At 41.1% G+C, this 19,436-nt stretch overlaps 1 pseudogene; it reads right to left on the minus strand.

Annotated features, from left to right (window-relative positions):
• Positions 1-1,408: 1,408 nt before the first annotated feature.
• On the minus strand, positions 1,409-3,172 carry LOC144237500 (cationic amino acid transporter 3 pseudogene; annotated as a pseudogene).
• Between the last annotated feature and the right edge of the window lie 16,264 nt (positions 3,173-19,436).

The following is a 19,436-nucleotide window of genomic DNA, read 5'->3' on the forward strand; positions in this document are numbered from 1 at the left end:
CTTGCGGGTTTGTGAGTTCAAGCCTCAAGTTGAGCTCTGTGCTGACAGCACAGACCTGGAGCCTGCTTTGGATTCTTTGTCTCCCTGTCTCTCTGCCCCTTCCCTGCTCATTCTCTCTCTCTCTCTCTCTTTCTCTCTCTCTCAAAAATAAACATTACAAAAGAAAGAGAAAGAGAGAAAGAGGGAGGGATGGAGGAAGGGACGGAGGGAGGGAGGGAGTGAAGGAAGGAAGGAAGGAAGGAAGGAAGGAAGGAAGGAAGGAAGAGATAAAAGGTCACTTTCATTTTATCTCCTTTCAATTTACCTGCGGAGGGCCTTCAGCCAGAGCTTTGGCTTTCAAAGTGGGGCCCTAGACCAGTAGCCTCAGCAATACCTGGAAACTTGATTAAAGGACAAGCTCTGGGGCCCACCCAGAGTTACTGAATTCCAAATGCTTGGGATAGGGCTCAGCAATATGTGTTTCCACAAGCCCTCCAGATGAGGTGGCACTCAAAGTTTGAGCACCAATGAGCAGAGTACTAACCCTGTCCTTTCTACACCCACCCCTTACTGTGATATTAATTAGTGAGTTGAAGAGAAATGCCCACTTTAAGATCTTCTAGGTTTTGGGGGGATTCCTGTTTTTATCCAGAACCAAACTTCCTATAGGACACATGCATTCCAACTTGCTCATACATGAGAAAATTTAATAAAAGGGAGACTTGCTCCAGTGATGGGAGCAGGGGGTGCTCAGCACAACCTGTGATGATGAGTAAGTCTATATAATTTAGTGATGTGAGATTGGTAAGCCAATTAGGCTGCAGCTCTAAAGCTGATGGTTTAATCATATGTCTCTGTGTCTTGATTATTAATTTGTTCCAAATATAGGAGAGGGAAATGGGGTGTTATTTATTGAACATTTGTAGCTTCAACAATGGGTCGTAATGAAAAGTGGGCAAGATGCAGGTTCAGACTGCATTCAGTAGAGAGACATAGGTGAGGAAATAACAAGAGGGAATAACCAAAAATCTTAGATTCTTTTAAGTAAATGGAAATTTAGAAATGATCAATTTTGACCTCTCATGTTACAGATAAATAAGCAGAGCACTCAACTACTGGATATTTATCCAAAGAAAGCAAAAACACCTTTTCTAGTTTATTTTAATATTTTTTTAAAGCCAGTAAGCAGCTGCAGATACAACTGAAAATGAAACAGGTAAAAAAAAGGAAGGAAAGTAAAAACATATTCTTTGCTCCACAACTCTATTAGTGTTCCCCAACCAACATGCCATGGGACGACTAGCTTTCCCTGTGCTAAAAAGTACTCTCCATTATTGTGCAGTGACCCGGACTCCATTCAGGCGTGATGATGTCAAACCAAATATGTACTGGCACTGCTGAGTTCAAGGTCCACAGTTTGGGTCTTAATTTAAGAGGGGTTAGAGACTGGGCTCTGCTGGATCCCATAACTGAAGTAGATAGCAAACCCAGTCAGCATCCAGACACCAACTGGGATCCAGGTGCCAGCTGTCATCTGCATCATCAGGTAAACATTCACAAAGATACTCAGTAGTGGGAGGAGAGGCAGAGCAGGGACTTTAAAGGGAAGGGGACTGGAGCTCTGTGGCTGTCTCCAGATGACCCCAGTGAGCCCAGTGATGAGCACCAGGAGCACCACAACCACTGAAATCCACACTGGGTCCCCAGAAAGCAGAACTGGTGACTGGGCCAGCACTAGGCACAGAAGTGTGAGCAGCAGAGCAAGTAGTGAGGAGGAAACATAGACAATCCGGCCAGAGAGTGGAGTGGGAATGGAACTGCCTGGAAAAAGTAGTCTCTGTAGAGTCAGATTCTCTGCTGCAGGTCTATTCTCCTCTTGCACCTCTGCTTCATTTCCCTCATTCTGCATATCAGGCTGATACCTGATGATAAGAACACAAAAAGCCACCTGGGAGTAAGCTAGCCGGGTCCCAATTGACATGAGGTCCAGAAGATCAGTGAGTCCAAAAAAGAATGCCATGATTGCTGCTATAATGCCAAAGATCACAGTGGCCACAATCTGAGTGTATGTGTGTGAATGGATTCTGGCAAGAAGAGGGAACAGGAGGCCATGCTTTGCCATCATGTATATCAACTGACGTATGGGGAACATATAGCCCAAGAGGCTGGCAGAAAGACTACAGAAAAATCCAAAAGCTACAACATAGTAGGCAGGGGCCCAGCCAATATGGAGAAATGCCTCAGGCAAGGTGCTCCCAGGTTGAAGCTTGTAGTAAGGCACCATAAGTGTAAGTGCTGAAGAGACACCAAAATACATCAAAGTGCTGATAAAGAGTGAAATTACAATGCCCATAGGGATGGAATGTTGGGGGTTCTGGGCTTCTTGAGCTCTGGTAACAATGTTTTCAAAACCTATAAATGCATACAGACAGGTAGCTGCTCCACGGAGAATCCCCTCAAAGCCAAAAGGCACAAATCCTCCAGAGCCCAGAGGCCCCAAGCTAGAGGTGTCATTGAGTCCAGCCTTTATGTAGTCCTCTTCTGTGAGTTTCCAGTTGTGCAGGTCCCCCTTAATGAAACCAGAGATGATGACAAAACTGAGAACTAAAAGGCTCACCAATGTGACTACTTTGGTAAACAGTCCTGACTCCCTAGCCCTCAGAGTCAGCAATCCGATGAGCAACAACACAAGGCCCACAACAAAGAAGCCTAGAATTTCTGCAAGGACCTGAGGAACATGCAGTAAGATGCTTCCACTCAGGGTCTGAGAGATCTGGTTCCCAAACAGGTTGTCAAAAGCTAAGCTCCAGGCAAAGACCACAATGGCTGTACCAGCAACATAGGAAAAGATGAGGTTCCAGCCAGTGATGAAAGCCCAGAGTTCACCTATAGTGACATAGCTGTAGAGATATGCAGAGCCAGAATAGGGAACACGGGCACCAAACTCTGCATAGCACAGCCCTGTCAGAACAGAAGTTAGACTGGCCACCAAAAAGCAGATCACAATGGATGGTCCTGCTTTATCTCTAGCCACTTCACCAGCTATGACATAGATAACTGCACCCACTGTAGAGCACACACCTAGGGCCACTAAACCCAGAGTGTTCAGTCTTCCACGTAGGTCATCCTCATCCACCAAATGTTCCAGTTTATATCTGCATACCAGCTTTTGACCAAATCTGCAAAGTGCCATGACACAGCTGGAGTTGAAGATTCTAGGATCAGAGTGCTGCAGCAAGTGCCGGGAGCCGAGAGTCTGGAATTGGGTTCGCTGAGTCTCAGTTAGGCCAAGTTGGGTTGTCACTGCTGAGTTCCATTGCTCAGGCTTGAAAGCTGATGCTTCATATTTCATCTTATATGTGCTATCCTTCCATAATGCCTAAGTAAACAATAAATATTTACTGAACAATGGTGTTCAACCAACACTAAGAAGTCTCAGGTTACCTGTTGCAGCCCAAATGTCACAGAAACTGACACCAAAGGACATCAAAGAAAAATAAACTTTGCTTTGCCCCAGAAAAGTGACAAGTACTTCCCAACATTCTGCATTTTAATGAACTACATGACATAATGCAATTTGGGTACATCTCATGTAGCTTCATATACTAATTAAGCTGTAAGACACAAGAGGGCATGAATTTATGGTGCAACAATTCATATGTGGGATGTTTGTGCCGTGCTTGAGCATGAATTATGACACATTAATTCATTGACTAGAGGGCCTGATTGCAATTACAGAACTATTTTTTTAAATATCATATGAGTTTAAATTACAAATATTGGCCCTCCAGTCTTTTTTTTTTATGGTTTTATTTTTGAGACAAAGTAAAAGTACCAACTGCAGAGGGGCAGAGAGAGAGGGATACAGGAACTTAAATGGGCTCTGTGCTGACAGCAGAGAGCCTGATGCAGGGCTTGAACTCACAAGCCATGATACTATAACCTGAGCTGAAGTGGGATCTTTAGCTTACTGAGCTACCCAGGGGCCCCACTGGTCTCCCAGTCTTAAAATCTTTAGCCCCAAAATCAGCTAGCTGAAGACAGATGTCACTTTGGCCCCCTTTCTCCTCATTCTGCATCTTCCACTTAGCTCTACTGGTGGCAAAGAATGTATAGACCAACCCTTCCCTTTACCCATGTAGGCCCACAGGGGTGTTGTAAGAAGAGAGAAAGATGGAGAAAGAGGCAAGGCCTTCATAACTATTCCAAGAAGGAGAGGAGCAGCCTGTTTGGTAAGGAAACATTGGAAAAATGGGTGTGGCAGCCAACCAACAGTCCATTACTGAGAAGGGAGAAGAGCCATAAAGGTGGTTTTATGAAGCAACCAGGAAAAATGTACAATTTTTACATCCATAGTTATGAGAGTATGATGGATAGAAAGGAAAGAAATAAATCACTTAGCTCAGAAGCACACAGCCTAAACAATTCCTTCTGTCTCCTCCCTCTTTGGATTCCAGGAAAGAAGATGAGCTCACTTTTGCAGGAATTCTGCTCACTGGTCGCACTGTGATCTTTAAACATCCCACACCATCTGTGATGTCAGTTGCCAGCAGTCTTTCAGCTACTGTGCTCTGTGATTTTATATTAAATCACTCACTTGTAACTCCTATTAATATTTCAGTTATTTTTAACTCACTAAAACCAGGCTTTCAATATGCCAAATATGTTTTCTTAATGAAGGAATTGGCATGAGGTTCCCCTCTTCCCATGCTGCTACTCAAATGGGCCCCTCCTCAATGGGAAGCCTCAATGGGAAGCAAGGCTTTGAATGAACAATTCACAGAAAAGCCATGGAAATGAATAGTTGGAGAACAGAGAAAGCAACGTCATGCAGCCCCTACTTTCCTCCCTACTCAGACTTGGTTTGAGAGAATTTTAGGAAATGTCAGAGGTTTCTAAAGACAGAAGGAGAAGTCAAAATTAAAAAGTCTTATCTACAGATTATCAAAAGGAAGTCTTGGGTTATGGATCAGACCTTCAGCATGCAAGTCCATCTACACTTCTTATTTGTCACCCATAAGTTCCAATGTTATGATTTACCAACAAATATGTGAGATAATAAGGAGGGTCACTTCTTAACTCATGGAACCTTTCTACACTGTGAATGTGATTGACATGCCACCTCTTTCACCCCCAGGCTTAAAACCCTTCAGTGATTCCCACTGATATTCTTTCCTGGTCCTTCCTTCCTTCACCATCTGACCTGTGATGAGTCCTCCATCTTCAGCCCCTGCCCAGTTCCTGCTCCAGTGGTGGTTTCTATATTCACCATGTTCCCTTGCCTCTTATGCCCACTTGGTCCCTTCACAATCTAACCTCCACTTCTCCTTCAGTTCACAGCTCAGAAGTTGTTTCCCCAGGAGGCCTCCCCTGACTCTTATGCTGCCTTTCATATGTGCTCTCATAGCACCCAGGCTGCCCCCATGTGCCACTGACCCTCATGAATTGAAATGCCGGGTCAGCTGCCTGTCTTCTCCATTATACTGTGGGTTGGGTGCTCAATAAGTATTTGTTGAACAGATACACAAACTGAGAAAAGAAACCTGAAAGAGCCCATAATCTAGAATTCCTATCTACTTGACTTTGAAATACGTACTTTGTAGCCAAGCAACCTTTATAAACCTGGCTCAGGTACAGATGTAAATGGTATTACTTTCCTCATAGAATGCAAACGAAATGAAAAGTATGAAGGAAAAACCAACTGTGATAAAACCTTGACTGCACATCATTCATGGCCTGTATAAGGCACACAGGGTGGTAAAGAATTGGTTGCCTATGAGGAATCTTGTTTGAAAATTATCAGGCTGCCTTGGGTTATACACAACCAACCAGCCACACTCAGTTAGAGAATTCCTACTTTTTGGAAGGCATCATGCTCAGGTCCTATAATCTAGGTGGGATGTCCTTTTTTTCAATAAATAGTTTATTGGCAAGTTGGTTTCCATATAACACCCAGTGCTCATCCCAACAAGTGCCCCCCTTCATGTCCATCACTCTCTTTTCCCTCCCCCCCAACCCTATCAGCCTTCAGTTTGTTCTCAGCATTCAAGAGTCTCTCATGGTTTGCCTCCCTCCCTCTCCTCCACTATTTCTTCCCTTCTTCTCCCACCATGGTCTTCCATTAAGTTCCTCCTAATCCTCCTATACGTGCAAACATATGGTATCTGCCTTTCTCTGCCTGACTTATTTCGCTCAGCGTAACACCCTCAAGTTCCATCCATATTCCTACAAATGGCCAGATTTCTTTTTTTTATTTTTTATATATAAATTTATTTATTTATTTATTTTTACAAATAGTTTATTGTTAAGTTGGTTTCCATATAACACCCAGTGCTCATCCCCACAAGTGCTCTGCTCTATGCCCACCGCCTCCCTTTCCTCACCCCAACCCCTAACAGCCCTCAGTTTGTTCTCAGCATTCAAGAGTCTCTCGTGGTTTACCTCCCTCCCTCTCCCGCACTATTTTTTCCCTTCTTCTCACCCATGGTCCTCCATTAAGTTCCTTCTTATCCTCTTATACATGCAAACATATGATATTTGTCCTTCTCTGCCTGACTTATTTTGCTCAGCATAACACCCTCAAGGTCCATCCATGTTGCTACACATGGCCAGATTTCAGTGTTTCTCATTGCCATGTACTATTCCATTGTATAGATAAGCCACATCTTCTTGATTCATTTGTCCACTGATGGACACGTAGGTTCTTTCCATCTTTTGGCTATTGTGGAGAGTGCCGCTATGAACATTGGGGTACATGTGCCCCTATGCAACAGCACTCCTGTATCCCTTGGGTAAATTCCTAGCAGTGGTATTGCTAGGTCATAGGGGAGTTCTAGTGTTAATTTTTTGAGGAATCTCCACACTGTTTTCCAGAGGGGCTGCACCAGTTTACATTCCCACCAACAGTATAAGAGTGTGCCCGTTTCTCCAAATCCTCGCCAGAATCTAGTCTCCTGATTTGTTCATTTTAGCCACTGACCGGAGTGAGGTGGTATCTCAGTGTGGTTTTGATTTGTATTTCCCTGATGATGAGGGACGCTGAGCATCGTTTCATGTGTCTGTTGGACATCTGGATGTCCTCTTTGGAGAAGTGTCTGTTCATGTCTTTTGCCCATTTCTTCATTGGATTATTGGTTTTTCAGGTGTAGAGTTTGATGAGTTCCTTATACATTTTGGATATTAGCCCTTTATCTGATATGTCATTTGCGACTATCTTTTCTCATTCCGTCGGTTGTCTATTAGTTTTATGGATTGTTTCTTTTGCTATGCTGAAGCTTTTTATCTTGATGAGGTCCCAATAGTTCATTTTTGCTCTTGATTTCCTTGCCTTTGGGGATGTGTCAAGTAAGAAATTGCTGCAGTGGAGGTCAAGATTTTTTCCTGCTTTCTCTTCTGGGGTTTTGATGGTTTCCTGTCTCACATTCAGGTCCTTTATCCATTTTGAGTTTATTTTTGTGTATGGTGTGGGAAAGTGGTCTAATTTCATTCTTCTGCATGCTGTTGTCCAGTTCTCTCAGCACCATCTGTTAAAGAGGCTGTCTGGTTTATATAAACCAGGGTAATTTGCCTAATCTCTTTAAGCTTCAGTTCCAGGAACCTTACTTGACCTCTCTTACTGGATCAACATGAGAATCTGATGAGAAAATGCAAACTATCATTCACTGTTGGTGGGAGTGTAACTGAAGCCACCATCCCTGAAGCACAACCTTGGAATTAAGAACACACACATCCTCCCACCCTACAATCCCTCTCTGAGGTAATCACCCCAAGGAAACTCCTGAGTATGATCATAAGGAGGCCCTTATAAGCACGTTGATCACAGGACTGTTTGTAGTAGCAGGAAGTTGGAAGCTGTGCAAGAGTCTGTTACTAGAGGACTGTGCAAGAGTCTGTTACTAGAGGAATATATAATTAAAATATATTCTAGGTGCATAATAAAATATTATACATGAGGTCAGAAAAAATAAAGCAAATTTACAGAGAGCAACTTGGGTAGATCTCAGAAACAATGTTGGGTAGGAAAAGTAAAAGGAGAATGAGGTGTACGGCACAATGTTATTTATATACATTCAAAAAAAGCCATGGGGGCACCTGAGTGGCTCAGTAGATTAAGTGTCTGACTCTTGATTTTGGTTCAGGTCATGATCTCATGATTCATAGGTTTGAGCCCCAAGTCAAGCTCTGCACTGACAACATGGAGCCTGCTTACGATTCTCTGTCTCCCTCTCTTTCTAACCCCCCTACACTTGCTTTGTCGCTATCTAAAAAATAAACTTTAAAACAAAATTAACAAACGAAAATAGCCAAAAAGCATTGTACGTTGGTCAAGGATACACATATCTGTTAAAAACGTCACATCATTCTTGTGCTCAAGACTTTCCACTGGTTTCCCTTTTTATTCAGAATAGAAGCCCACACCTGCATTTACAATGACCTACAAAGTCCTACAGTATTTGTCACTGACCCAGCTACCTCTCAGTCTTCTCTTTCTCTATGTTTCCACTCATTTTGTCTCTAGCCACTTGTCTCCTAACATACCAGGCAAGGCTCTACCGCAGACCCTTTGTACTTGCTGTCCCCTATAACTGCACCACTTCTAACCTAGATATTTAGATAGCTGCTCCCTTAACCACATTTGGTAAAAAAGTACGTTTGTAGCACACCACTTCCTTAATCACCCCACTCCTAGCCACCCACAACATACCTTATTGATCACCTTTTTCTTCCATAGCACTTAATATTTAAGGTATTATATGTTTTACTCATTTATTTGTTCATGATTTGTTTTACTCCAAAAGAAAGTAAGTTCTATGAAAGTTTTTTCTCCTGGTTGTATTCCGTGTACCAAGAACTGTGCCTGACATATAGTTGGCACTGTGTGGTTGTTGAGTGGATGAATACTTCTAAATACACGGATTGAAAGAGCATTTGCTAAGTACACTAAAGCAAGTGCCTCCAGCGAGGAGCGGAAATAAGAATAGAGATACAAATGAAAAAGAAAACAAAATGCATTGATATAGGGCCTGACAGGAAGTGATGGTGCTAACAGTCCATGACTGAGAGAGGGTGGACTCCACTCTGCACTTCAGGTTCAACAAAGGAATTGCATGAGATGCTGTGAGAGGACCTAGTTCATTGCCTAATAAATGGCAGACACTCAGTAGATTTAAATGAAGGGAACTGGATCTTGTAATCATCAGGACATGGAGAATACAGAGAAGAAATACCTGCTAGAAAGAGGGTGGAGAACAAGGGATGATGGGGCACCCCTCCTACCAGTTCCCTCTGAACCCATTTCCCTTTTCCCAATTCCTCTTTCTCCTTCAGCTCCTTCAATTGTTTCTGGAGGTTCCTTACTGGGCACTAAGGATACATGTATCACGTTTCTCTCTCTGGGGACCCATCTCCAGCCACCTACCTCCCAACAAAGACACAATAGTGGTTCCTTACATTTGTTGAATCACAGAGCCCTCTGAGGTGGACCACCTCAAATTAATGTCCTACACTCTTCTGAAGTCCATTCATGGACTGTGAGCCAAAACCCCAGAGGAAGACCATCTGAATGGCAGGGTGGGAGAGGGGTAATGTTTTTGACAATTTCCGTTTCCCTCACCTGTGTTGTGCAGGGTGGTCCGTGTGCTCTCCCCACTCTTACTGAAGATGAGGGAAAGTGGACTATAGACAAAGTATGAAGATATCAGAGAATCAACCCAAAGAAAAAAACATTTGGGAATTAAAAAGTCATATTTTATGACTCCAACAGAAGCAGACAGAACAAACAGATGAATAAACAAATGGATAGAGGAGAAAGCAAATCCATGACTGTGAATCCTGAGAGGGATTACCACAAATCCAGTTTACAACAACACAGAGAAACATCATCCTCAAATGCCATGTTCAAAAATGCCCTTTCTTTGTGAAATAATCTGTGATTATTCCAATAGTTTAAATTCAGTCTAGACTCTCTGAGCCAGTTGGCAGAGGCCCACTCTAATGTTCCCCCTCTCGTTAAGCTCCCTTCCTAACTTAGCTCACATCCTGACTTACTCTTCCTTGAATGAGCCTTTGGTCTAGGTAAGTAACCCCTGCCAGGGATGCCCTCCTCAGTCCCGTCTAGTCTTGAACCTCTATCCCTTCCCAACCTCATCTTACAGCCTTTTCCCCATTCCATGCCTAGAAAGACTTTCCTAAACTGATCTCCATCTCCAACCATCCTCCCCTTCCTGCCACCACTTACAGTCCAACCTGATACTCAGATGAAACTAACTTTCCCTTTCTGTGCGCTGGTGTCCTGGGTGTGTCGCTTAAATTCCTTTATAGTCTAAAAGCTTTCAGAGGAAAGGGCCAGGATCCATATACCTCTGCCTTCTGAATTCCACATCTCCAGCCCCAATCCTCACTACACTGGACTAAGATCTGCTCTTAATTTTAGGAAACAACCATGCAAGGTATTTAGGACAGAAAAAAAAATGAGTATATAGATGTATCGATTTACTGGCATAACTTGAGATTCCAACAAGTAGGATTTTTTTTTTTTTGAGAGAGAGAGATTGAAAAGGGCAAAGCCAGGTGGAAATAGGAGACTAGAACATGCACTATCATGAACATTAAAAGAATTTAAAAAGGGGTACCTGGATGGCCCGGTCAGTTAAACGTCCGACTTCAGCTCAGGTCATGGTCTCACAGTTTTGGCTCTAGCCCCACATTGGGCTCCATGCTCACAGCTTGGAGCCTGGAGCCCACTTTAGGATCTGTGTCTCTTTCTCTCTCTGCTTCTTCCCTGTTTCCATTCATTCTCTCTCTCTCTCTCTCCCCTCTGTCCTCTCTCTCAAAAAATTAAACATTAAAAAATTAAAAAAAGAATATGTACCATCATTTATTTCAAGAGCACTTCCTAATGAGGGTCCTGGGTCTGTGAAACTCAGTTTAATTAAGAAACTGTCTCTCCCAAAGGTTGTGCTTCCTTAGGGGAGGTGCTTAAAGAATTGCAGAGAGAGATCAGGGGATATGAAAGCAGGTTGTATGAAATAATGTCTCAGGCTTCCCTTTTCCTCCCTATTCTCCCTGGATTTCTCTCAGTATCTAAGTAACTTCCAAACTCCAAAACAAAAGTTCCATCCCATATCCCCAAGATGAACCACTGTCAAATCCAATATCCACCCACTAAATTAAGGCTCTCTTGCTTTCCCAGCCAGCCCCACTCACTCTCCTTTGTCCTGGAGGTCATTGTGTACACTCCTGTAAGAAGGGCACTGCCCTCACTCTGGACCTTTCCTTTTCAAAACATCTTCTCAAAGCAGTAAGTTCCACTGGTTCCCATGGTTGGATATTAACACTCCTGACCATCAGGGAATTGGCCTTGTGGCTCCTCCTGAATAGCTTCAAAGAGAGTTTGGATACCAGATGCTTTGCTAGAAGTTTGATAAAGACTTGAGAGGAAGTTGTTAAATAATTATTTTCAAGTTCTCACATTTTCAGAGAAGTGAATTTAAATGCAACATCTCCAGATATTATATTAATCCTTTGTACCAAACACAACATCTTCCTAATCCCGAAGTATATAGATTCTCTCATCCTCCTTAAGATTGAATGAAAACTCAGGAGACAACCAAACCAATGGCTCCTAAACAAACAAGTATAATTTTTTTTTGATAGCTGAGTTCCTTCAGAGGTTCTGAACTTCTAAATCAGCAGACCTGGAACTTGAGGCGTGGGGAGGAGGGTGGACTCAGGAATACAAGAGTAGAGGCTTTGAGTCCAGGTGAGAGCTTTAAATGACAACAAGTGTGGTACATGTGTGCACCAACACTCCCATACTGGAAATAGATCAGATACATACAAAAAGGTAAACAGAGCAGAAGTCACCATGAATATTGGGGTTCAGTCTCCTATGGAAGATAGAAAAAATTAGTTAAAATCAAATGAAAAATGGAATCTTCCCATTTTCTCTTTTCTTTTTGCCTTCTCTAGAAGTCTGTGTCCAATCATGGTCGTTATTTTATTCATTCAACAAATATACAGGTCCCCATTTATTCAGCAGAGCAGATAGAGCACAGAAAATTACAAAACTCCCTCCACCTAAGTTGCTTACATTCCTGCAGAAAGAAGCAAACAATAAACACACTAACAATATGGATATATATTGTGTAGGATTTGTAATTAGTGCTGCAGAGAAAAGGAAAGCAAGAAAAGGTTAGGATGCACTCAGAATATGTGATGTGATTATAAAATGGATGCTCCAAGACAGCCTCTCCTTGACACTGTTGTGTAACAATCACCAGCATCCATTTCCAGAACTTGTTCATCTTCCTCAGGTGAAACTTTGCACCCATTAAACAGTAACTCCCAATTCTGCCCTTGGAGCAGCCCCTGGCAACCATCAATCTACTTTCTATCCCTGAATTTGACTACCCTAAGTGCCTCATGTAAGTGGAATCACACAGTATTGTCCTTTTGTGACCAGCTTATTTCACTTAGCATAGTGTCTTCAGGATTCATCCATGTTGTAGCATAGTAGTGTGCTACATAGTAGTCAGAATGTTCTTCCTCCTTAAGGGTGATAAATATTCCATTTTATGTATATCGCACATCTTGTATATCCATCCACCCAATGATAGGCATGAATTCTGCTACCTTTTAGCCTTGTGAATAATGCTGTTATGAATATGGGTATAGAGATATCTTTTTGAGTCTCTGCCTTCAATTCTGTGGTACACATACCCAGAAGTGGGATCATTGGATCATATAGTAATTGTATATGTAATTTTTTGAGAAATCACTATACTGTTTTCCACAGCAGCCGCACCATTACACATTCCTACCAGCAATGCACAAGCATCCCAATTTCTCCACATTCTCACCAACAGTTGTTATCTTTTTTTTTTTAATAGAAGCCATCATAATGTGTATGAAGTGGTACTTGCCTACTTTTTAAAATTTTATTAAATTTTAAGTTAGTTAACATTTGGTGTTATAGTGGTTTCAGGAGTATAATTTAGTGATTAATCACTTACATACAACACCCAGAGCTCATCTCTGCAAGTACCCTTCTTAATGCTCATCACCCATTTAGCTCATCCCTCCACCCAAAACCCTCCAGCAATCTTCAATTTGTTCTCTGTATTTAAGAATCTCTTAGGGTTGCCTGCCTGGATGGCTCAGTCGGTTAATCTTCTGACTTCGGCTCAGGTCATGATCTCAAGGTTTGTGGTTTTGAGCCTTGCGTCCAGCTCTGTGCTGACAGCTAACTCAGAGCCTGGAGCCTGATTCAGATTCTGTATCTCTCTCTCTCTCTGACCCTCCCCTGCTCATGCTGTCTCTCTCAGAAATAATAAAAAATAAAAAATAAAAAAAGTATCTCTTAGGGTTTGCTTCCCATTCTGTTTTTATCTTATTTTTCCTTCCCTTCCCCTATGTATATGTTTCATTTCTTAATTTCTAAATATGAGTAAAATCATATGAAATTTGTCTTTCTCTGACTGACTTATTTCCCTTAACATAAAACATTCTAGTTTTATTGTTGCAAATGGCAAGATTTTATTCTTTCTGATTGCCAAGTAATATTCCATTTTGTGTGTGTGTGATGTGTGTGATGTGATGTGTGTGTGTGTGTGTGTATGGGTATATCACACACACACACACCTTCTTTAGCATTCATCAGTTGATGGACATGTGAACTTTCTCCATAATTTGGCTATTGTTGATACTGCTGCTATAAACAACAGGGTTCATGTACTCCTTCAAATCAGCATTTTCGTATGCTTTGGATAAATACCTTGTATACAACTGCAGTGTTGTAGGGTAGCTTTATTTTTAATTTTTTGAGAAACTTCAATACTGCTCTACAGAGTGGCTGCACCCGTTTGCATTCCCACCAAGAGTGCAAGACCATTTCCATTTCTCCACATACTCACCAATATCTGTTGTTTCCTAAGTTGTTAATTTTAGCCACTGTGACCAGTGGTAGGTGATGTCTCTGTGTGGTTTTGAAGATGATGAGTGATGTCGAACATCTTTTCATGTGTCTGTTAGCCATCTGGATGTCTTCTTGGAAAAGTGTCTATTCACGTATTTTGCCCATTTCTTTAATAGATTATTTTTTGGGGTGTTGAGTTTGATAAGTTCTTGATAGATTTTGGATACTAATCCTTTATCCAATATGTCATTTGTAAATATCTTCTCCCATTCTGTTGGCTGCCTTTTAGTTTTGTTGATTGTTTCTTTTCCTATGCAGATGATTTTCATTGAGGGTCCAATAGTCTATTTTTGCTTTTATTTCCCTTGCTTCCTGGGACATGTCAAGTAAGAAGTTGCTGTGGCCTAGGTCAATGAGGTTGTTTGTTTTTTCCTGTAAGATTTTGATGATTTTTCTGGCTTACACTTAGGTATTTCATTTATTTTGTATTTATTTTTGTGTATGGGGTAAGAAAGTGGTCTAGTTTCATTTTTCTACATTTCGCTGTCCAGTTCTCTCAGCACCATTTGCTGAAAAGACTGTCTTTTTTCCACTGGATACTCTTTTCATGGTTTCATGAAGATTAGTTGACCATGTATTGTGGGTCCATTTCTGGGTTCTCTATTCTATTCCCTTGATCTATTGTGCCAACACCATACTGTGTTAATGATTACAGCTTTCTAATACAGCTTAATGTCCACAATTGTGATCCTGCTAACTCTGGTTTCCTTTTTCAGCATTACTTTGTTTATTTGGGTTTTTTTCTGGTTCCATACCAATTTTAGGATTATTTGTTATAGCTCTGTGAAGAGTGCTGGTGTTTTATTGATAGGAATTTCATTGAATATGTAGATCGCTTTGGATAGTATAGACATTTTAACAATATTTTCCCCCCAGTCCAAGAGCATGGAATGATTTTCCATTTCTTTGTGTATTTTTCAATTTCTTTCGAAAGCTTTCTATACTTTTAAGCATACAGATCTATTACTCTTTGGTTAGGTTTATTCCTAGGTATTTAAATTTTTTTGGTGTGATTTTAAAAGGGATTGACTTCTTGATACTCTTTCTGCTCCTTCATCATTGGTATATAGAAATGTGACCAATTTCTGTACATTGTTTGTTTTTATATCCTGTGACTTTGTTGAATTCATGTATCAGCTCTAGTGTTTTGTTTTGTTTTGTTTTGTTTTGTTTTGTTTTGTTTGGTGGAGTCGTTAGAGTTTCCATATAGTGTATCATGTCATCTGTGGAGAGGGAAAGTTTGACCTCTGCCTTGCTAATTTGGATGACTCTATCTCTTTTTGTTGTTTGATTGCTGAGGCTAGGACTTCCAATACTATGTTGAACAACAGTGGTGAGAGTGGACATCTTTGTTATGTTCTTGATCTTAGGTGGAAAGCTCTCAGTTTTTCCCCAATGAAGATGATATTAGCTGTGGGCCTTTCATATATGACTTTTATGATGTTACAGTATATTCCTTCCATCTCTACTTTTCCAGAGTTTTTATCAAAAACAGATGCTATATTTTGTAAAATAGTTTTTCTGCACCTGTGGAAAGGATCATATGCTTCTTATCCTTTCTTTTATTAATGTGATATATCAGACTGATTGATTTGTGAATACTAAACCAACCTGCAGCCCAGGAATGAATCCTACCTGATCATGTTAAATAACAACTGTCAATATTTATGTCCCCAACTTAAACGCACCCAAATATATAAATCGTTTAATCACAAACATAAGCAAATTTATTGATAATAGTACCATAATTGTGGGAGACTTTAATACTCTACTTATACCAATGGATATATCATCTAAACAGAAAATCAATAATGAAACAACAGCTCTGAATGATACATTGGACCAGATGGATGTAACAGATATATAAGAACATTTCATCCTAAAGCAGCAGAATATACATTCTTCTCAAGTGCACATAGAAGATTCTCTAAAACAGACCACATATTATGTCACAAAACTGCCCTCAACAAGGACAAAAAGATTGGGAACATAACATGCATATTTTCAGATCACAATGCTATGAAACTTGAAATCGACATAAGAAAAAAATTTGAAAACACCTCAAATACTTGGAGGTTTAAAAACATCCCACTAAAGAATGAATGGGTTAACCAGGATATTAAGGAAGAAACTTAAAATAGTGTACTTGGAAGCAAATGAAAATGAAAACATGACAGTCCAAACCCTTTGGATTGTAGCAAAGGCAGTCCTAAGAGAAAAATACCTTGCAATTCAGGCCTATCTCAAGAAGCAAGAAAGTTCCCAAATACACCATCTAACTCTGTACCTAAAGGAACTAGAAAATCAGCAGCAAATAAAGCCCAAAGCCAGCAGAATTTGGGAAATAATATTAGAACAGAAATAAATGATATAGAATTAAAAAAAAAGCCCAGTAGAATTGATCAATAAAACTAAGAGCTTGTTTTTTGAGAGAATAAACAAAATTGAGAAACACCTAGCCAGACTTCTCCAAGAGAAAAGAGAGAGGACCCAAATAGATAAAATTATGATGAAGGAAGCGAGACCACAAACACACCAAAGAAATACAAACAATTATAAGAGGACACTACAAAAAATTATATGCCAACATACTGGATAATTTGGGGGGGGGGTGGACAAATTTCTAGGTGCTCACATACTACCAAAACTCAAACAGGAAGAAATAGAAAGTTTGAATAGACTCATGCCCAGCAAAGAAATTGAACTGGTTATCAAAAATCTCCCAAAAAGTAAGAGTCGTTGGCCAGGTGGCTTCCCAGGAGAATACGACTAGACTTTTAAAGCAGAATTAGTAACTATTCTTCTCAAACTGCTCCAAAAGATAAAAATGGTAGGAAAACTTCCAAATTCATTCTCTGAAGCCAGCCTTACCTTGATTCCAAAACTAGACAAATAACCCACTAAAAAGGAGAATTACGAGCCAATATTTCTGATGAACCTGAATGCAAAACTCTCAGCATGACACTAGCAAATCGAGTTAAACAGTGTATTAAAGGGAAGAGATTCTGAAATCTTCCTTCACAGGAAGGCAACACAGTTTAGGAATTAGGAACAAAGGATTTGCAGGTAGACTGTTTAGATTCAAATCGCAAGTCAACCTCATACTGGGTGACTCTGGACAAATTAATTAGTTCACCTCTCAGGGCTTAAGTTTCCACAACCGAGTCAAAAGTCTCAGTCAAAAGAGAGTAAAAGTAAATATTTCATAGGGTTGATGTGTGGAGTAAGAGAAATGATGCTTGTAAACTACTTAGTTCAGTGCCTAACATACAGTACATGCTTATTATAATCCACCTAATGTTTAATATTGAAATATGATCCAAAGTCCCCAAAAGTTGATAATTAATTAGTCTTTATAAATGCCTAATATCAAAATCACCCACGAAAACTCGACCCTTTTAGCTAGCCCTTGTGAGAAAATGAAACAGTTTTATTCCATATATTTCTCCTTGAAACTCTAAGGACTGTAATTAGACACCCTCATACATGTGGATGCTACTAGGGGCACCCTCATACATACTTGGGGGTCCTAGATGAACTGAGTTAAACCAGGATTGAAAAATTCAAGGCTCAAATGTAGTAATAACAACAACAACATCTTTCCTTACAGATGCCTCATCTTATTTCAGGGGCAGTGGTGGGTATGTTAGAGGTAAGAACAGTGAACATGAAGTCAGAAATTTTGAATTTCAGCCCTGGCTCTTCTATTTGATAATAAAACTTGGGTAATTTTAATCTCTCTAAGCCTCAGTTTCCTCATCCAAAGGAACCTTACTTGACTTCCCTTACTGGATCCACATGAGAATTCCATAAGAAGATACAAACTATCAGGCACTGCTGGTAGAGGTGTAACTGGAGCCACCATCCTGAAGCACAATCTTAGTAGAATTAAGAATGCACACACCTGCCTACCTCTCCAAGGTAAACACCCCAAGGAAAATCTCTCCTGAGTCCATAAGGAGGCTCATATGAGTGAGTTCATTACAGGACTGTGTGGAAGGAAAAAATTGGAAGCTATCCCAAATCTGTTACTAGAGGAATGTATAAGTACTATGTGCTGTATATGCACAATTAAATACTACACAGCAGTCAGGAATAATACTGTAGATTTATAGACAGTTACTTGGGTAGATTTGAGAAACAATGTTAGGTAGCAACAGTAAAACAAGATGAGGTATATAGCACAATGTCATTTATGTACATTTAAAAAACAGCCAAAAATTCTGCAAACTTTTCAAGAATACACATATATCTCTTAAAAACATCACATCATTTATTGCTCAAAACCATCCACTAGTTTAACTTTTTATTCAGAGTATAAACTAAAGTCTGCATTTACAATAGCCCCCAAATCCTATGGTATTTGTAACTGACCCAGCTACCTCTCAGACTTCTGTTTCTCTCTGCTCTCGCTCATTGTTCTGCAGCCACTGGCCTCCTAAGCATTCTAGCCTCCTAACATACCAAACAAACACCTACCTCAGGGCCTGTGTACTTGCTGTCTCTATAACTCCACCACTTCTTAGTCACATATCCACATGTTGGATCCCTTAATTGCATTTGCGAAATAGCACATTTATAGCACAATTTCCTTAAGCAACACATAAAAAATGCAATCCAGCGGCTCGTGGGTGGCTTGGTCAGTTAAGCATCCGACTTTGGATCAGGTTCTCATGGTTTTTTCTCATGGTTCATGGGTTCAAGCCCCTGTCAGCCTCTGCGTTGACAGCTCAGAGTTGAAGCCTGCTACATAGATTCTGTGTCTCCCTTTCTCTCTGCCCCTCCCATCACTCGTACTCTTTCTCTCTTTCTCTCAAAAATAAAATCATAAGAGGAGGAGGCAAGAAGTCAGTGAAGTAGGGAGCTCCATACATTTCACTTGCACCCATCTCTCAAATGGAGAAGGCCTGAAGCCACAGGAACCTTTAGAGAATCCAAGAGTTTAGGAGGAAAAGGAGACAGAGTCCACTGAGAAAAACTGGGGAAGATAAAATCGGGCCAGGACCTGAGACACAGAGGGAAGGGGGGAATCCCCCTTTGCGGGGAGCCTTGGTGAGTCTAGGGGGAAAAAAAAAGAAAGTGGCCGAAACTTCTCAAGACACTGTCCCTGTCGCTGGAGAAGAGAAAAATCTCCACTCGGGACACAAAAAGATCCGGTTGCCTGCTGTCCAGCTGACCCTAGGCAGACGCACTGGTCCCAGGCGACCCCGGGAAAACTGCACCCCGCTCACCAGCTCGACCTGGAGGGGACGTGAGCAGCACCTGAAGCCACACTGTTGGGCTTCTGGCTCAGCTGGACAACCAGGGGGAAGGCGAGAGGCTTGAAACTGCTCTGAGGGACTCGCCAGAGAGTTTATATTCCGGTGGACACAGAGAGACCCAGGTTCCTGATGTCCTGCTGATCCTAGGCGAGATCCACTGGTCCCAGGGGACCCCGGCAGAAACACTCCTTGCTCACCAGCTCAACTGGAGGGGACACTAG

The sequence above is a fragment of the Crocuta crocuta genome, unplaced genomic scaffold (genome assembly GCF_008692635.1).
Source record: "Crocuta crocuta isolate KB4526 unplaced genomic scaffold, BGI_CrCroc_1.0 scaffold276, whole genome shotgun sequence".
Lineage (NCBI taxonomy): Eukaryota > Metazoa > Chordata > Mammalia > Carnivora > Hyaenidae > Crocuta > Crocuta crocuta.